This window comes from Ambystoma mexicanum, chromosome 2p (genome assembly GCF_040938575.1).
Source record: "Ambystoma mexicanum isolate Mex_15411 chromosome 2p, UKY_AmexF1_1, whole genome shotgun sequence".
Taxonomy (NCBI): domain Eukaryota; kingdom Metazoa; phylum Chordata; class Amphibia; order Caudata; family Ambystomatidae; genus Ambystoma; species Ambystoma mexicanum.
Window position 1 is genome coordinate 1,088,102,173 of NC_090923.1, and position 15,614 is coordinate 1,088,117,786.

Here is a 15,614-nt window from a genome sequence, read left to right on the forward strand (position 1 = left end):
GCCTGCCACTGACCCTGCTAGGGAGAGCAGCATTCTACAAAATGATGGCCCTTCCGCGCTTCCTATATGTATTGCAGAACGTCCCACTACATATACCGCAGAGCGAATTTCACAAAATAGATTGCATTCTTAGGAAACTACTCTTCAGAGATCCATATGAGAGTGTGGTATCGGACTGCCCCACTTGCAAACATACTATTGGGCCAGAAAGATGGTGGTTATAAATGACATGCTACACGGAGATACTTCACTACCACATATAAGGCGGGTAAATACGAACCTGCCTGGGAAACACCCTGTAGAATATATCTACCGAGAGATTAGCCACAAAACCCAACCATCCATGCTAACACACATTGCAAAGATATGGGTTGAATCACACAAATACATGGGATGGGACATGAAACTAACCCCCATACAGCCATTGTGGGATAATAGGAATCTCCCGGAGGTGAGCATACTCCCTAGATGGCCCATCTGGTTGAGACAAGGGGTTTTGAAAATTGGTGATATGGTGCAACAGGATAGAATAGTACCATTTGAAACCTTAACAACCCACTTCTGCCTCCCGCCCTCTGAACAGTATCATTACACACAATTGAAACATGCATTGCAGACACATCTCTCAGCACTGACCGACATGCCTGAGTCTACCCCAATAGAACGTAACATTGTCACGGAACAGATAACACAAAAGATAACGTCAGTCATGTACAATGCTATAACCTCTTTTGCCACAATTGAGCTGTTGAGCTTGAAATCAAAATGGGAGAGGGATGTTGGCATTATCCAGGCAGAAGACTGGGTCACAGCCCTGATGTTCACCCGGGAGATAGCTTTCTCGTATAGGCTTAGGCTTATCCAATTGAAGATACTGCACCGGATATATTACCCAAGAGTGTCACTCTACCGATGGGGGAAAATATCGGATCCCCACTGCCTGCGCTGTAAAAGCGAGGAGGGCACTTTTTTCCACATTTTATGGGGGTGTGCTCGCATCCGGGAATACTGGCAGGCTTGCTGTAAGGAACTATCATGAGTCATGGGCAGAACGATCCCTAGAGAACTGAAACTGTTGCTATTGGGTGTGGAAGAGGATGGTGAACTCTCACGATATGAGAAACTATTTCTGTCCACCACAATGGTGCTGATGAAAAGAAATATTGCGCAACTTTGGGGATCTGATGTCACACCAAGGTTTGAACAATGGTCCACAGATGTGGACATTTGCATAGCAATGGAGCATAGAGTATACACCGCTAAAGGCTGCCCGGGGAAAGCACGAAAAATCTGGCAGAGGTGGGAGGATGCCCAGTAACCTGTTAACTAGTCCGGCGGTGACACTCGATGTCCGGAACAATGCTAAAATTGTGTGTTACACGATGTAAGAATGCTCATTAACAATGTTTGTATCTGTGATCCTTATTATTATTTGATTTAAATGTTGGCTTCGGTGGTCTCCACTCAGAGGCTCTGGGTTGCTGTATTGTTAGTTGTTCAAAAAACAATAAAATGTTTTATGAAAAGAATGAGCGAGAAAGGAGGCTGAGGGGAGCCTGAAGGAGAGCTGAGTGTCATTCGCATAACACTCAAAGTTAGGAGAGAAGGTAGAGATGAGATGGGCCAGAGATGTCAAGTTAAGGTTGAAGAGCCAGGGGAGAGGTTAGAGCCCTGGGGAACACCACATATGGAGAGAGAGGTGGTGCAGAGAAAGAACCCCAGTTGGACCTCAGAGAGTCGATCGGAGAGGAAGGAGGTCAATCAGGCTAGTGCCTGGTCCGTGATGCCCAAGTTGTCACGGAGACGGTTGATCAGGATGGCATCATACCCAGGCCAGCACTCTCCGAGGCTTGTCTCTGCTCTCATGTAATTTCTCAACGTATTTAACATAGTCATTCTTGCCCAATCTATCCCAATTAGCGAAGCAGGCCTGCCGAAGCGCAATGAGGTTCCCCTCATGTCCCTCAGTCTGTGCCACCCATTTTCCATCTCCTCAATCTCTGAATCCTTTCGATTGCCTCTCCTCTCCTCATGACCTTGAAGGATTCCCACAGAGTCCCAGCACTGTCTATGATACCTAAGGTGAAGGAAAAGTACTCCTCAGTCTTATCACCAATATGGTATATGAGGGGTTCGTTGAGCACCGCCTCAGCTCGCATTCTCCACATGGGGACTGAGGATCTGCTCGTAGTTCTCTGCCACGTCACCACCAGTGGTGCATGATCTGAGCATTTTATTCCGCTGTGACAAATTTACCCAGGGATTCAACGCCTGTGAACATGTAGTCAATTCACGTATGCACCCTGTGTGGGCTAGAGTAGTAAGAGTATCCCCTTCTGCCCACGTATAGCTGCCTCCAAATATCTGCCAGGCCCAGTTCCTGCAGTAGGGTACCTAGTATCTTTGCCGGGGGTGCCGGTCTATGCCGTTTGGAGTCCGAACTATCATGCCCAGGGTCTAAGGTGCAATTGAAATCACCACCCCATATCCACAAAGCCCCCCTGTATGGTGCCAATCTAGGGTACAGTGACTTGAAGAAGGAGGAGGCATCGTGATTGGGAGCATATGTGTTGATAATGCAAACCTCCCTTTGTTCCAAAAACCATTTACAAGAACCATACGTCCCTCGTTTTAAGTACCTTGAAGTGAACCGATGGGGCCACCCAGATAAGGATACCTCTGGCATATGCTGAGTAGGCCGATCCATATCTGTGCCCCCCCCCTCACATCCCAAGAATCGTGGCCTGTCTGGTGGCAGTGAGATGTGTCTCCTGCAGGAGGGCAATGTGAGCCCACTGCTGTCACAAATATGAGTAAACCCTGTTACGCTCAAGGAAGCTGTTCAATTCTTGACGTTCCAGGAGGTGATCTTAAGGTGACTCATCCCTGCAGTCTGGTCTCTCCCCCCGCAGGTGTCCCACTCGCCGCCCCCCATTGCCATCGACACTGCAGCAGGTGCCTATGTGCCAATCTCGCCATGGGCAACTCTCACAAGTGGAGGCACACTCATCATTTCCACACACTTTTACGCCCCTCAAGCACCCTGCATGTACCTCAGAGACCTGAACGCAATGCAACAGCCAGGCAGGCAGTCTAGAGGGAAATGCAGCATGTAACTGGGTCTAACATAAAACATAACCCAAACCCATAACTTCAACAAATGCCCAACAGCTAACAGCATGATCAGGCGCAGCCTCATTTCACACTCACCCAGATCCCTGTCTACCAGTATGCCGGTTCCGCATGCAGCAGCTTGGTATTTTTAACTGGCACCTAAAAAAGAAGAAGAGTAATAGGGGATGCCGTGTCAGCAGCAGGCACCACCAGCACCTCAATAGGCAGAACTGTTACCCACAGTCGTGGCCTTCCTGTGGGTCTGCTCCCCCGCTAAAACAAGAGATTTGTCGATGCCCTACATCGTACAGCATGACGTCCTCAAGGAAGTTCCTCCGTAGTGTCTGCTGCCAGTCAGATTGCTGTGTTGTGTTTCCCATAGAGCAGGCCACCTTCATCATGTCTACTCAAGCGTGAGGGCCTTCTGTACTGTCAACGAAATATGAGGTGCCATTGGGGAGGATTTTGGTTCTGGCCGGGTAAATCAACATGTACTTTAGGCCCGCTTGCCGAAGTCGCTCCTTGGTTGGGCCTAATGATGCATCCTGTTTCTACACCTGTAACGTGTAGTCCGAGAACACAGCTAATTTAGCAGACCCCCTTTTGATTACCTCACCTTGTCTGGAAAACACGAGGATTCTCTCCTGGTTCTATCAGCGGCCTCTGGTTGCTCCAGGTGGGGTTTTTCTGGTTAAGGACCGATGCGCCCACTCCACCTTGAAGCACTGCTTTGTGAAGTTCTAGCGTCCTGTAGCAGCATGTTCTCAATGTACATTGTGGGGTCACTGCCATCTGCTCCCTCAGGCAGGCCCAAGTTTCTAATGTTGGTCTATTGGGCTCTACCTTCAGTGTTCTCGGCCCGATGTTCCAGCGTCTTCACCCTAAATTTCAATTCCTGCACCTAGGACAGGGTTCTAGCAATCTGTTGCTTGTTCTTGTCCACTTGCGTTTCCACTATTTTCATTCTGTCAGCAAGCCCCCAGACGTCCTGCCTGAGGAGGCCCACATCAACAATCACCTTGTCTATCTTCCTCTCCAGTGTCATCTGCAGCACTGCGATAGCTTTTAGTATTTGGTTCTCTTCTTCCTTGTAGTCTGTGATGGAGGCCATTTCTTTGGTGCAGCCCTCCTCTCGGACCACGCTGTCACCCTCTCTTTTACGTGTGAAGGCCTCCATTTTGTTTTTCCTGACTTTCCCTTTATGCTGTTGGTTGGCGATGTGCTCCAGGGGAATTCCTGCAATGGTGTCTTCATAAGTGCCTACTGCACACGTAGTTCTGCATCTGTACCGGATCCCAGATAGTTTCCCTGCACATGGCTAGCCAATGATGTTCGTGACAAGGAGAGCAACAAAGCTGAGGTATTACCTGGTGGGGAACCGCAGAGTTTAAGTGTTCCCACCTCTACTGGTGCTGTCAGAGCTGTCAGTGTCTCCTCTGCAGGTGCGTGCTCTGGAGCCAAGTAACCCGGCTTAGTTTCTCAGCCCACGCCGGAGGGCCTCACTGCGCTGAACCATTAGCATTGATTCCCCTCAGGGCAATGGGACACAGCTCTCCCCAGCCCTTGTATGCCGCGTGGGATGTCACAATATTAATCAGGGACAAGGTCACAGGTGAGCACACAATGGTGCTTCTGATGTAAGTCAGTTCATGCCGTGCAGTGCAACGTGCCTGCTGCCCATGCTTACCAATGGGCTTACCCAGCAGTTTGCCACACATCAGCTGCCGGAGGCTGCCAGGGAGACTCCTCAGCCCCAGTGCTTCGGTCCTGCAAAACCTGGCTCACTTCAAGGCCGCCTCCTCAGCTCTCACCCGAGAGGAAGGTCACATGTGGGGCCCTCCACCTCCTACGCACCTGGAGGCTTGGGTGCAGCACTGGTCACAGTGCAGGCGGCTGCTGTGTCAGTGAGCGGCAGGTGCCATTTTGCCCTCAATGCCCTCCAGCGGGAGGCCGCTCTTCCCCGGCGATCAGGCCCCGCAGCTGCAGATGCCACTCTATAATTCATCCCCGCTCTCCAGATTGATTGATTGGTTATTTATTATGCACCAATACATATTGTTTCAAGGCGCAACAAGGCAAGGGAGGGGTTACAAAGGGAGAAAAAGACAATGATCTTACGAGGCCTTGTGTCATTGAGATTGTGCAAGTGTGCAAACATGAAGTGCAGGGGAGATGGTACAGGGAGAAGTGCACCCAGAGCAGCAGAGCCTGACTTAAGTGCTGGGAGGCTGGGACTACAAGGAACAATCCCAGCCCGGTAGTGCAAGGTTCGCCAGGAGGCAGTGCAAGTAGGGCCAGGCAGCAAGTGCAGGGGTACTGGTCAGGGGGTCCTGGTGTCCTGTAAAGCTCGGAGGACAACCAGGCAGCCATTCAGCAGATGGAACATGAGCAAAGGAATGTTTTACAGGGTAGAGGGAGAGAAAGAAGAGGAGAAAAGGTAGGTCTTGAGGAGTTTCCGAAACTTAAGGAGGCCAGGCTCAAGGTGGAGAGAGGCGGGGAGGCCATTTCAGAGGGAGGCACTTGCAGAGGAGAGAGTTCTTCTACCCCATCTCTGCTTGGAGAAGCGACTCACCCGCAGAGAGAGGTATATGAGCGAAGGGCTCTAGGAGGGAGGTACTTAGGAAGAGAATGTTGAAAGTAGTACGGGCCAGTGCCCCTAAAAGCCTTTTGGACGATGGAGAGGGTCTTAAATTTGATCCTTGCAGCCACCGGGAGCCAGTGGAGGGATTTCAGGGCCGAAGAGATGCGTTTCCTGGGCTTCAGGCCAAGGATAAGTCTTGCGGTCCTGTTCTGAATGAGTTGAAGAGGGCGAAGAGTAGAGGTAGGCAGATTGAGAAAGAGGCTGTTGCAGTAGTCCAGCCTTGAGAGGACCAGAGCTCTAGAGACAATGAGCTTCTGGGCGAAAGTGAGGAAGGGAAGAATACCTCTGAGGAGGTGATATGATATTTATATTCCACCGAAACACTAGAGTTTCAGTGTGCGTGCAGCTGATAGTTTGACTTGTAAGAGACAGCAGAAATGTGAAGAGAGAAGAAGAGGGTGGGGTCGAAGATGACCCCAAGGTTGTTAGCCTCACAGGTAGAAGAAGGAGGAGGACCCAGAGAGGACGGCCAGAGAGAGAGAGGAAAGGAGGGATTTGTTGTTGAGATGAGATCACTGTCTCACTGGCATTAAGGCAGAGATTATTAGCGGCACACCACCCCTGAATTGCAGACAGACAGTCAAGAATGAGAGAGGGATCAGAGACGGCCAAGGGGAGCCTGAAAGAGAGCTGGGTGTCATCTGCATAACACTGACAGTAGGAGCAGAGAGCAGCGATGCAGTGGGAGAGAGGAGACACTTATTGGTTGAACAGCTAGGGAGGGAGGTTAGACCCATGGGGAACACCACGGGTAGAGAGAGAGATAGAAGAGAGGAAGGACCCCAGTTGGACCTGAGATGATCGGGCAGTGAGAAAGGAGGTCAGCCAGGCCAGGGCTTGATCAGTGATACCAAGGTTATCAGAGAGGCGCTTGAACAGGATGGCATGGTTGACCATGTCGGAAGCAGAAGAAAGATAAAGGAGAATGAGGACCGAAGGAAGGTTAGAGTCAAGGTTGGAGAGCAGGTCTTCACAGATGTTCAGGAGAGCGGTTTCCATGCTTCTGGCCACTCTCAAGCTAGACTGATGGTCATGGAGACAACCAACAGATTCAGTGTGAATGTTAAGCTGGGAGATGGCCAGCTTTTCCAAGAGTTTGGCCAGGAAAGGAGTGATAGAGATCGGGTGACAGTTACCCGGAGAGGAAAGATCGGCAGAGGGCTTCTTAAGTAGTGGGTGCACAAGGGAGTGCTTAAGGAGAGGGGAAGTTCCAGTGGTAAAAGAGTTATTGCAGAAATCAGCCAGGGCTGGAGCAAAAGTGTCGATGTGGTTCTTGATGGTTTTGGAAGAACAGGGAAGAACCTGCTTTGAGAAGACTTTGATAGATCGAACTTGTCTAGAAACATTGTCTGTTGTAAACAAGGGAAAGGAAGAGAAGGCAGGAGGAGAGGAGGCCACAGGCAGGCCAGGCATTGAGGAGGAGGATGAGGAGGAGGAGGAGGAAGAGAGAGTGGACAGTTGTCCTGAATTTTAGTGAAGAAATGAGAGGCCAAGTCCGTGAAGAAGGCCTGAGAAGGAACAGGAGAGGTAGAGACTACAGCAGGATTGGCCAGCTCCTTGTAGATTTTGAAGAGTTCGGCCGAGTTGTTAGATGCCGCAGAGACACGGGCTTGGATGTGTACTCTCTTCTTGGTGAGGACAGAGAGTGTGCACTGCCTTTGGAGCAGTCGGAAGGCCAGTTTGTCAGAGGGTGCACCTGTAGCCTTCCACTTCCTCTCAACAACCCTGCACTTGCGTTTCAGGGTGACAAGTTCTGAGTCATACAAAGAGTTGCACTTGGATTTTGGCTTCAAGCGGATTCTCATGACACGGGCAAGTGCATCAGAGTGTCCGAGATTGAAATATGGAGGTTAGAGAGGGCTGTGTCAGGATGTGAGTGAGTCAAAGGTGCAGAAGGAGGAGAGAAAGTAGCAGGGAAAGCCTCAAATGACCGAGAAGGTAGGTGGCAGTGCTGGGTCGGCTTGGCCTGGGGGGAAGAGAGAGATGGGAGGAATGGAGAAAGTGGTCACTCCAGGAGAGAGGAGTGGTGAGAATGTTGGAGAGGAGGAGGTCTGAGGAGATCAGATCAACCAGGGTGTGCCCTGCAGAGTCGGTCAGGCCAGAGGGAAGAATAGAGAGACCGAGGGAGTTGCAGAGGTTGCTAGAGTCCTGCAGAAGGACAAGAAGCATCCAGGTGGATGTTAAGGTCTCTCAGAAGGAGAAGTTGAGAGGTAGAGGTGAGGAGAAAGGAGGAGAGATCTGCCCACTCAGAGAAGAGAAAAGGTGGCTACCTGGCCGGGCAGCCAGTAGATAGTGGCCACAGTGAGAGAAAGGCCAGGAGAGAGAGAGAGCCTGCAGACCAGGCATTCAAAGGAGGAGTACTCTTGCACAGGAATGAAAGAAGCAGGGATCCACTCCGGGAAGATCAAGGCTACACCCCCAACAGGACGGTTGGTTCTGGGCATGGAGAGGATCTAGTAGCTATCAGGAAGGAGAGTGTCAAAGCTTGTGACCGAGCTAACAATGAACCACGTCTCGGTCAGAATGAGGACATCCAGATTGAGTTCTTATAGGAGATGGCAGATGTCAGAGGAGTGTTTGACAGCTGAGCGAGAGTTGAGAGTGGCAATATGGAGCAGGTTGCCACCTTCCGTGGAGTGGTACAGGTCAGAGGTACGCCCCGAGGAAGTGTTGGAGGCTCCCAAGGATGGACAGAGACGGAAGGAAGAGAGGGCAAGGTAGCCAAGGAAGAGGATGTGGGTGCCAAAGGGGTGGCACATAAGAGGCAGCAGGGTGGCCAGAAAAGCAGCAGAGGCAGCTGTAGAGGTGGCAGAGGAAGAGGGAAGAAGAGGAACCAAAGAGGGGAGAGAAGGGACAGCAGAAGTTGATATGGTGCGGTAAGCATATATCAAAATGGAGGAGGTTGGCATAAGGGCCTAGGACCAAGACGGTGCCATTTAGGTAAACGTTAATGATGGTCTTGGAGAAGTGGAAGGGGGAAATGAGGGCCTCCCATCGAGTGGCACCATTAATGGGTGAAGAGGAAAAAGGAGAAAGAACAGAGACCATATGGAGGGTCCATAGGCGAGGAGAGGGAAAGACAAAGAGGATGTCGGTATGGGTCTGTCTGGAGGAAGCACTGGTGTAGGTATCAGTGATGCGGAGGCCTGGGTTGGAGACCAGGATATCCTTCTTGAACTTCTTCCTGCCGAACTTAGTGAGAAGGATAGGATAGTTGATAGAAATACAGATAGTGAAGATAGGAGAGACTGAGAGCACCATGGAGGGCCCGGAGGGCTGAGTGAGGGGAAAGGGAGAGTTGAGAGATGAGGGGGGAGTTAGGGGACATGCAAGGGGGGAAACACTAATATGAGGGGAGGACACAGAAGGGGGAGGGCACACAGTAGAAAGAACAATTACCAAAATCAGATACAAAATACAGACAAGCAAACTGGAGCAAAAACACAGCTAGAAAACAGAACAATCAAACAGGGAACCTGAAAGAAGGAATGAACAGCAGGGGTGTAGGCAATAAAATGACATAAACAACCAGGAGAAACAAAATTGCCAAGACAGAGCAATCAACCAGGGAACCTAGAAAGAGAATTAACAACAGGGATACAATGACACAAGCAACAAAGCGTCAAGACAAAGCAATCAACCAGGGAACCTAGAAAAAGAATGAACAGCAGATATACAATGACACAAAACAACCAGGAGATACAAAAACGCCAAAAACAGAGCAATCAACCATGGAACCTGGAAATGAATGAACAGCAAGGATGCAGGCAGTACGATGTAAGCATGCAACCATGGATAGCAAACAACCCAAGGCCGGACATCTACCAAGAGGACCTAGAGGGGAAGAAAACAGAAAACCATTGAGAACAAAATGACAGAGTACACAGTAGGTCAGGTAAAGATGGTTAGGATGGGGACGCCGAGAGTGCACAGCAGGTGGAGAAAAAGGTCTAGATTTGAGAGGGAGTGCACGCAATCAGGGAATGCGCTTGAACACACATGTCCAAGGACACAATGAGCACACGTGATCAAGGAATGAGCAGGAACGAACGCAGCCTAGAAAGCGAGGAGTGCACACGATCAAGGAAAGTGAGGGGACGCATGCGGCCTAGGAAGTGAGGAGCGCATACAATCAAGGGAATGCACAGGAATGCACGCGGCCAAAGACGTGAGGAGCGTACGCGATCAAGGAATGCACGGGAAAGAATGCGGTGTAGGAAGCGAGGAGCGCACGTGATCAAGGAAAGCGAGGGGACACACGCAGTCTAGGAAGCAATGGAGTGCATGCAATCTAGGGTTGTGAGGGAACGTACGCGGCCATGGTTGCGAGAGAGCGGACGACGTCCTAGAAGGCAAGGGAGCGCATGCAGCCCCTGTTGAAAGGGCATAAAATGAGACGGAGCAAGCGCAGCCTAGGGTGCGAGTGACCGCACGCAATCAGGGATTGCGAGGGTATGAAATGATATGTCATTTATAACGCGCCTATACACAAGTGTTTTGAGACGCATGTGCAAAGTGATTGGGAGCCAGGAATGAAGCCAAGGGCAGGTCACAGAGGCAAGTGCAAGGGTGAGAAGAGGCACCAGGTCAGGGGTTACGTGGAGTAAAGCAAGCTGAACTCTCCCCGCAACTTCTTACCTGGCAGCCGCAGACAGAAGGGTGAATCATCCGCACTCACTGTCTACGCCGCATCCAGTTTGCAGCCAAACACCAGAGTCGCTGAAGACCGCAGCCTTGTTCTTCGAGAGCTTTGCCTCAGAGGGTCCATGCCTCGGTTCTTATAGGCGCAGATGTATGGACCTAGCAAGCGTGCTACATTTCGTCGGGCAGTGTCTCCTGCGCACCTGCATCGCTGAACACTGCAGACTTGTCCTGCCAGGGCTTTGACACAGTAGGTATGTGCCTTGGTTCTTATAGGCACGGATGCGTGGACGTAGCAAGCGTGCTACGCTTTGCCAGGCAGTAACTCCGGCGCACCTGTGTCGCTCAACACTGCAGCCTTGTCCTGCGAGGGCTTTGTCGCAGAGGGTCTGTGCCCTGGGTTCTTATAGGCGCGAACGGGTGGATGTAGCAAGCGTGCTGTTCACAGTTGTGTTATCTTGGGCAAATATATTTCACACTCAGATTTGATTTTCTTATCCGATAAATGTGGAAATGGTTAGAAATTATGTAATGCGATATTAAGTCAAAAGATTGACAAGGAGAGGGCAGAGAGGGGATTTGGTGAAGTGACAAATTTGTAACTGTGGTGGGTCGGAAGGAGTCAGACACGTCGAGGACATTCAGCACTCTCTTCAATAAAAAATTCAAAGAATAATACCTATCTCTTCCTATTGCTAAAGTGAATACCCAACCTATCTAAGGGAACTCAAGGTGCTTGTCAGATGTCAGCAAGTCTGAAGTAAATGTGCCCTACATCCAAACTAACTCTAACTAACTCTATCTCACACTACTCACCCTACCACTAAATGCAACTACAGTAAATGGGCCAAGAAAATGTCTCTTCTTCACCTGGTCTTCTCTTCTTCTTGAATAGTCTTTTGGTATACAGGTTTCTTTTTGACTCATATAATTCTTAGCATAATCTCCTTTAATAGTCTCTCTTCTCAACTCTTGTAGTTCTTCAAATGGCTCTTGGGTCTCTGTGGCCCTATCATTGGAGTACTTTTCCTTCAAGTAGGTCTTCACACTCGTCATCACATAAATGTTCTCCCAAATCTGTTTGCTCAGGCTTGCCTAAATTATGTTTGCCTTTATTCCCTTTTAGGTTTTCTTTGCCAATGATTCTTTCTTTGAGGCGCTCTTTTATCTTGTTAATTGGCGAGCTGCATCTTGCTTTTCTCGTTATGTGGTTCTGGGTTGTACTTTCTCTAGCCTTCAACTCTGCAGATATAGGGTGGTTGCCCTTCCTGCCAGGGTTTTAATTTCCTGTCTCTGTTGGCTTCACACTTGGATTGGTAAAATCTCCCTTTAATATATTGCTCGCCTTGCTTGAAAACAGCTTTCTTCAATGCTGTCTGGTCCTCAGTACTGGGACGAGTTTCTTTCTTCGTGACACTGTTTTTCCACAACCGGGTGGTTTGCTATTTGCTTCCTCAGGTTTTTACAGTTCCAATCATTCCATTTTATATTTTTGTTCTCGTCCTTAAGACTGCATTGAATTTCTTCAAGCATATAATGATTCCCCTGCGGCTTCCCACTATTCCTGATTCCCCTGGTACCTCTTGTCATGTGGGGGAAGGATGCCGGGCTTAGCTCTCGCTCGGGTACTGCTTCTTGCTCTTGTTGTTGTTCGGATTCCCGCTCTCGGTTCCTCTGCCAGGTGCCTGCTTTCTCCAGACGCTGGCGATCGGAAGTCGTTCAGGCTTCCCATCTCGGTCGTCTCGCCATTGCGATGAATCAACTTCCAGGGGACCAGTGGTCCAGGGATGAATGTTGGTTTTACTCAACCATCAATCAGCCCCACACCTCTAGTACACCAGAAGGGATCTGAACAGATTGGAAACACTAGTAAATTATAAACCTTCTTGTCCAATTTTGGTAACATGGATGCACGGCAGGCTTATCTCCGCAAGTTCGTGGATCGTTGGTTAGTTGCAACACAGCGAAAACACAATTATTACCCAATGATGAAAAGGGACTGTCCAATCAAGATTGTATAAAAATATCTACTTTATTATTATAACAACAGTTCTAGCACACTACAAAATACAACCCACCCTGTAAAGGAACACAGAGGACAGGCAATTTCACGAAGGAAAAGGGTGCACTCTGGATACTGACAGGAGGGTTGTCGGTAAAGCAATCAGTCTTAACTCTTACAGATTATTTGGTTTCAGCACCATGGGAGCAAGGGGTCGTAACTGTCACTAGGTCCTTCGAAGAAGGACTAGGGGGACAGAATCACAATGTACCTGGTGCTTGAGATGTTCTTGATGCTCGACAGCATAGAGGTGGTTCCATGATTCTTTGCAACTCCTGCGACAGAGTTCAAGACAGAAGACAGCTGCAGGTATCAGGCAGCAGGCAGTTCGGCAAGCGAGGCTAGATGGACGGCTGTAGGCTGGCCTACACAGTGGCTCAGGGTCAAGAATCTGTGTCTCTGTGCTGGTTGGCAGACCCTGAACGCTGGTCGAGGCGTCTGTGATGGCTTTAGTGACTGCAGCGGGACAACAGTCAGTGGTGCAGCTTATCGCTGTTCGAGGACTCCACTGCCTCAAAAATGTCCTTAAAAGATGGATGCTGGTTGATGCTTGTGTGGCACTCCTCCTAGCTTCTTCACAGTGCTCGTGGCATCCTTTCAAGATGGACAGCCCAAAGCAAGCTCAGGAGAGTGTTCGCAGGCAACGGCCTCGTCCTTGGTTCAGAGACTCTCTTGCACTTCCCACCTAGGAAGCCTGCTGGCAGAACCTAGCAGGGTACGCTGTGTGCTGGCTGGATATCGGTTCTAGAGCTGCTGGACGGGTCCACTGAGTCCAGTATCTCTCTTTGTTCCCTGGGGGATGTTGAGGCGATAGATCTTGCTTCCCTCTTGGAAACCAAGGCCTTCCTTCTCTGGCAGACGCTGTACAGTAGACTGTACCTTCAGCCAGGGCCCAATGCTGAGTTCTTCTTTCCTGCTTCCTGAAGCCTTCAGATGAGCTGCTAAGTGAGGGGTTCAGCCCTATTTTAAAGCCAAATGGGCCCCAGTGATTGGTGCAGGCTAAGCCTACCTTAAGGAACCAATCTGGGGTCCCCACCAACAATCTTCTGTTATGCGTGAGGTCATGACCAGAGTGCTTTGCAACAGGAAAGGTAAGGGATGACACCATGTACTCCTAAATCCCACCCATCTTCCTGTCTGTTGTAGATCAAAGTGTCTCTCTGGTTAACTGAGCCCTCTGTGACTCTAGATCAAAGCGCAGGTCTCCCTTGACGTTTGTGACTAGAGCTGACTTTCTGTGTGCCTTAAGACACATACTCCTCCCCCTGCAAGGGGTCTAATCTGTGGGGGTTGCCTAGGGTAAACAGTGAACCCAGACCCAGGATCAAAGAGGTGTTTGTTTTCCTGGCCATTGTTAAGTTCTGTGACCAGGCGTATTTGCAGGCCTGCTTCAATTAACTCTCATCAGTATGCGCCGCCACCAAACAGAACTTAAACACTAGAATAGGGCGGATCCATGGAGCCTTTGATATTTAATTAGGCTGGGCATGGGAGGAGGAAGGTGTTGCCCTTCTCCTCTGGATGTTTTTGTGCACCCCTCGCTGTGAACTGTCAAATAAATGTGTCAGGGAGGACTGCGCCTGTGGGCTGTGTCCCCCAGAGTACACTGGACTATGTGTTTGTTGTGTGGCGAGCACTAGAAAATGTGTGCGGATTAGCCCCACACATTTTCGGAGGCTGATCTCCTCTCATTGCACCTCCTCAGAGGTACTCTGCCTTTCCTCTCCTTCCCCCAGAAGCTCATGGTATCACAAGCTCTGGTTCTCTCTAGCTTGGACTATTGTAACAGCCTCTTTCTAAATCTACCTGCCTCTACTCTCCGCCCTCTGCAACTAATCCAGAACAGGACTGCGAGACTTGTCCTTGGCCTCAAGCCCTGGGATCGTATCTCTCCAGCTCTGAAATCTCTCCACTGGCTCCCAGTGGATGCAAGGATTAAATTCAAAACCCTCTGCATTGTCCACAAGGCTTTCTGGGACCTGGGTCCAAAATACCTTCAGCTATCCCTCTGCAAATACCTCCCCTCTCGAGCTCTTCGCTCCTCTACCTCCAACTCCCTCAGGGTCAGTCGTTTTTCAAAGAAACGAGCTGGGGGTAGATCTCTGTCTTCGGCTGGGGCCTCCCTCTGGAACAGCCTCCCTGCCACTCTAAAACTTGAGGAGAACCATCTCTGGTTCCGGAAGCACCTCAAGACCTTCCTCTTTTCTTCTGCCTTCGCTCTCCCTCTCCCCTGCTGATCTGTTCTCTCTTGGCACCGTGCACCTGGCCACCCCCTGTACTTCGGGCCCAGGTACCTTCTCACCCTGCCACCCTCCCGCACTGCCTCCCGGCCACCCCCTGCACTGAGGTCTGTATCTGTACCCATACAGCCCCCCCCTTTTTCTTCCTGCACTTATCAGACCTACCCTGTCTGCTGCCTTAAACCTAGCACTTGCAAATTGCTGGCTGCATTACCACTGTTTGTTGCCTTTATTATGTATTTATTGTTATTTATCTGTTTCTCCTCTGCTTCTCACTTTCCACTTCTCCCCCCTTCCATGCACTTTTCCCCTCCCCCCTCTCCCATGCACTTGCGCATTCTCAATGTCACTGGGCCTAGTAAGATCGATGTTTTGTTCTCCCCTGTTCCCCTCCCTTGCCTTGTCGCGCTCTGAAACACTTGTGTACGAGCGTGATAGAAATAAAATATCAATCATTCAAAAACTCATTCCATTTCCTAAAAATCATCCAAAAAAGGCCTAGACGAGCACACACTCCCTGTGCGGATGGGGGAATTTCTCACAGGGGGGTAGGCAGGAAGTGGGCGGTGGTGGTGTTTTCTGAGGTGGGCAGGGTTTGGTGGTGTGGAGTGTTTTTTGGTGACAGTTTTTTCTCTCAGTTTGCATATTCTGTCTTTGAGGGCCACTTGAATGGCAGTACACCAGACTTTATCTTTGGGGAATTGGTATGTGAGTTGGACAGGGTTCTCTAGCTTTCTGAGAATATTGAATAACTCTTTGGAATTGGAGTTGGCCTCAGTGATTCTGGTGTTGCAGATGTTAAATTTAGTGAGTATGAGAGATGATTTGTATGTTTTGGCGACAGTGTAGAAGCCTGCTTTGTTGGCTGGGGTCCGGTGCCTTCTCCAGTGATGTTCCAGAGCAAAGGGATTGGAGT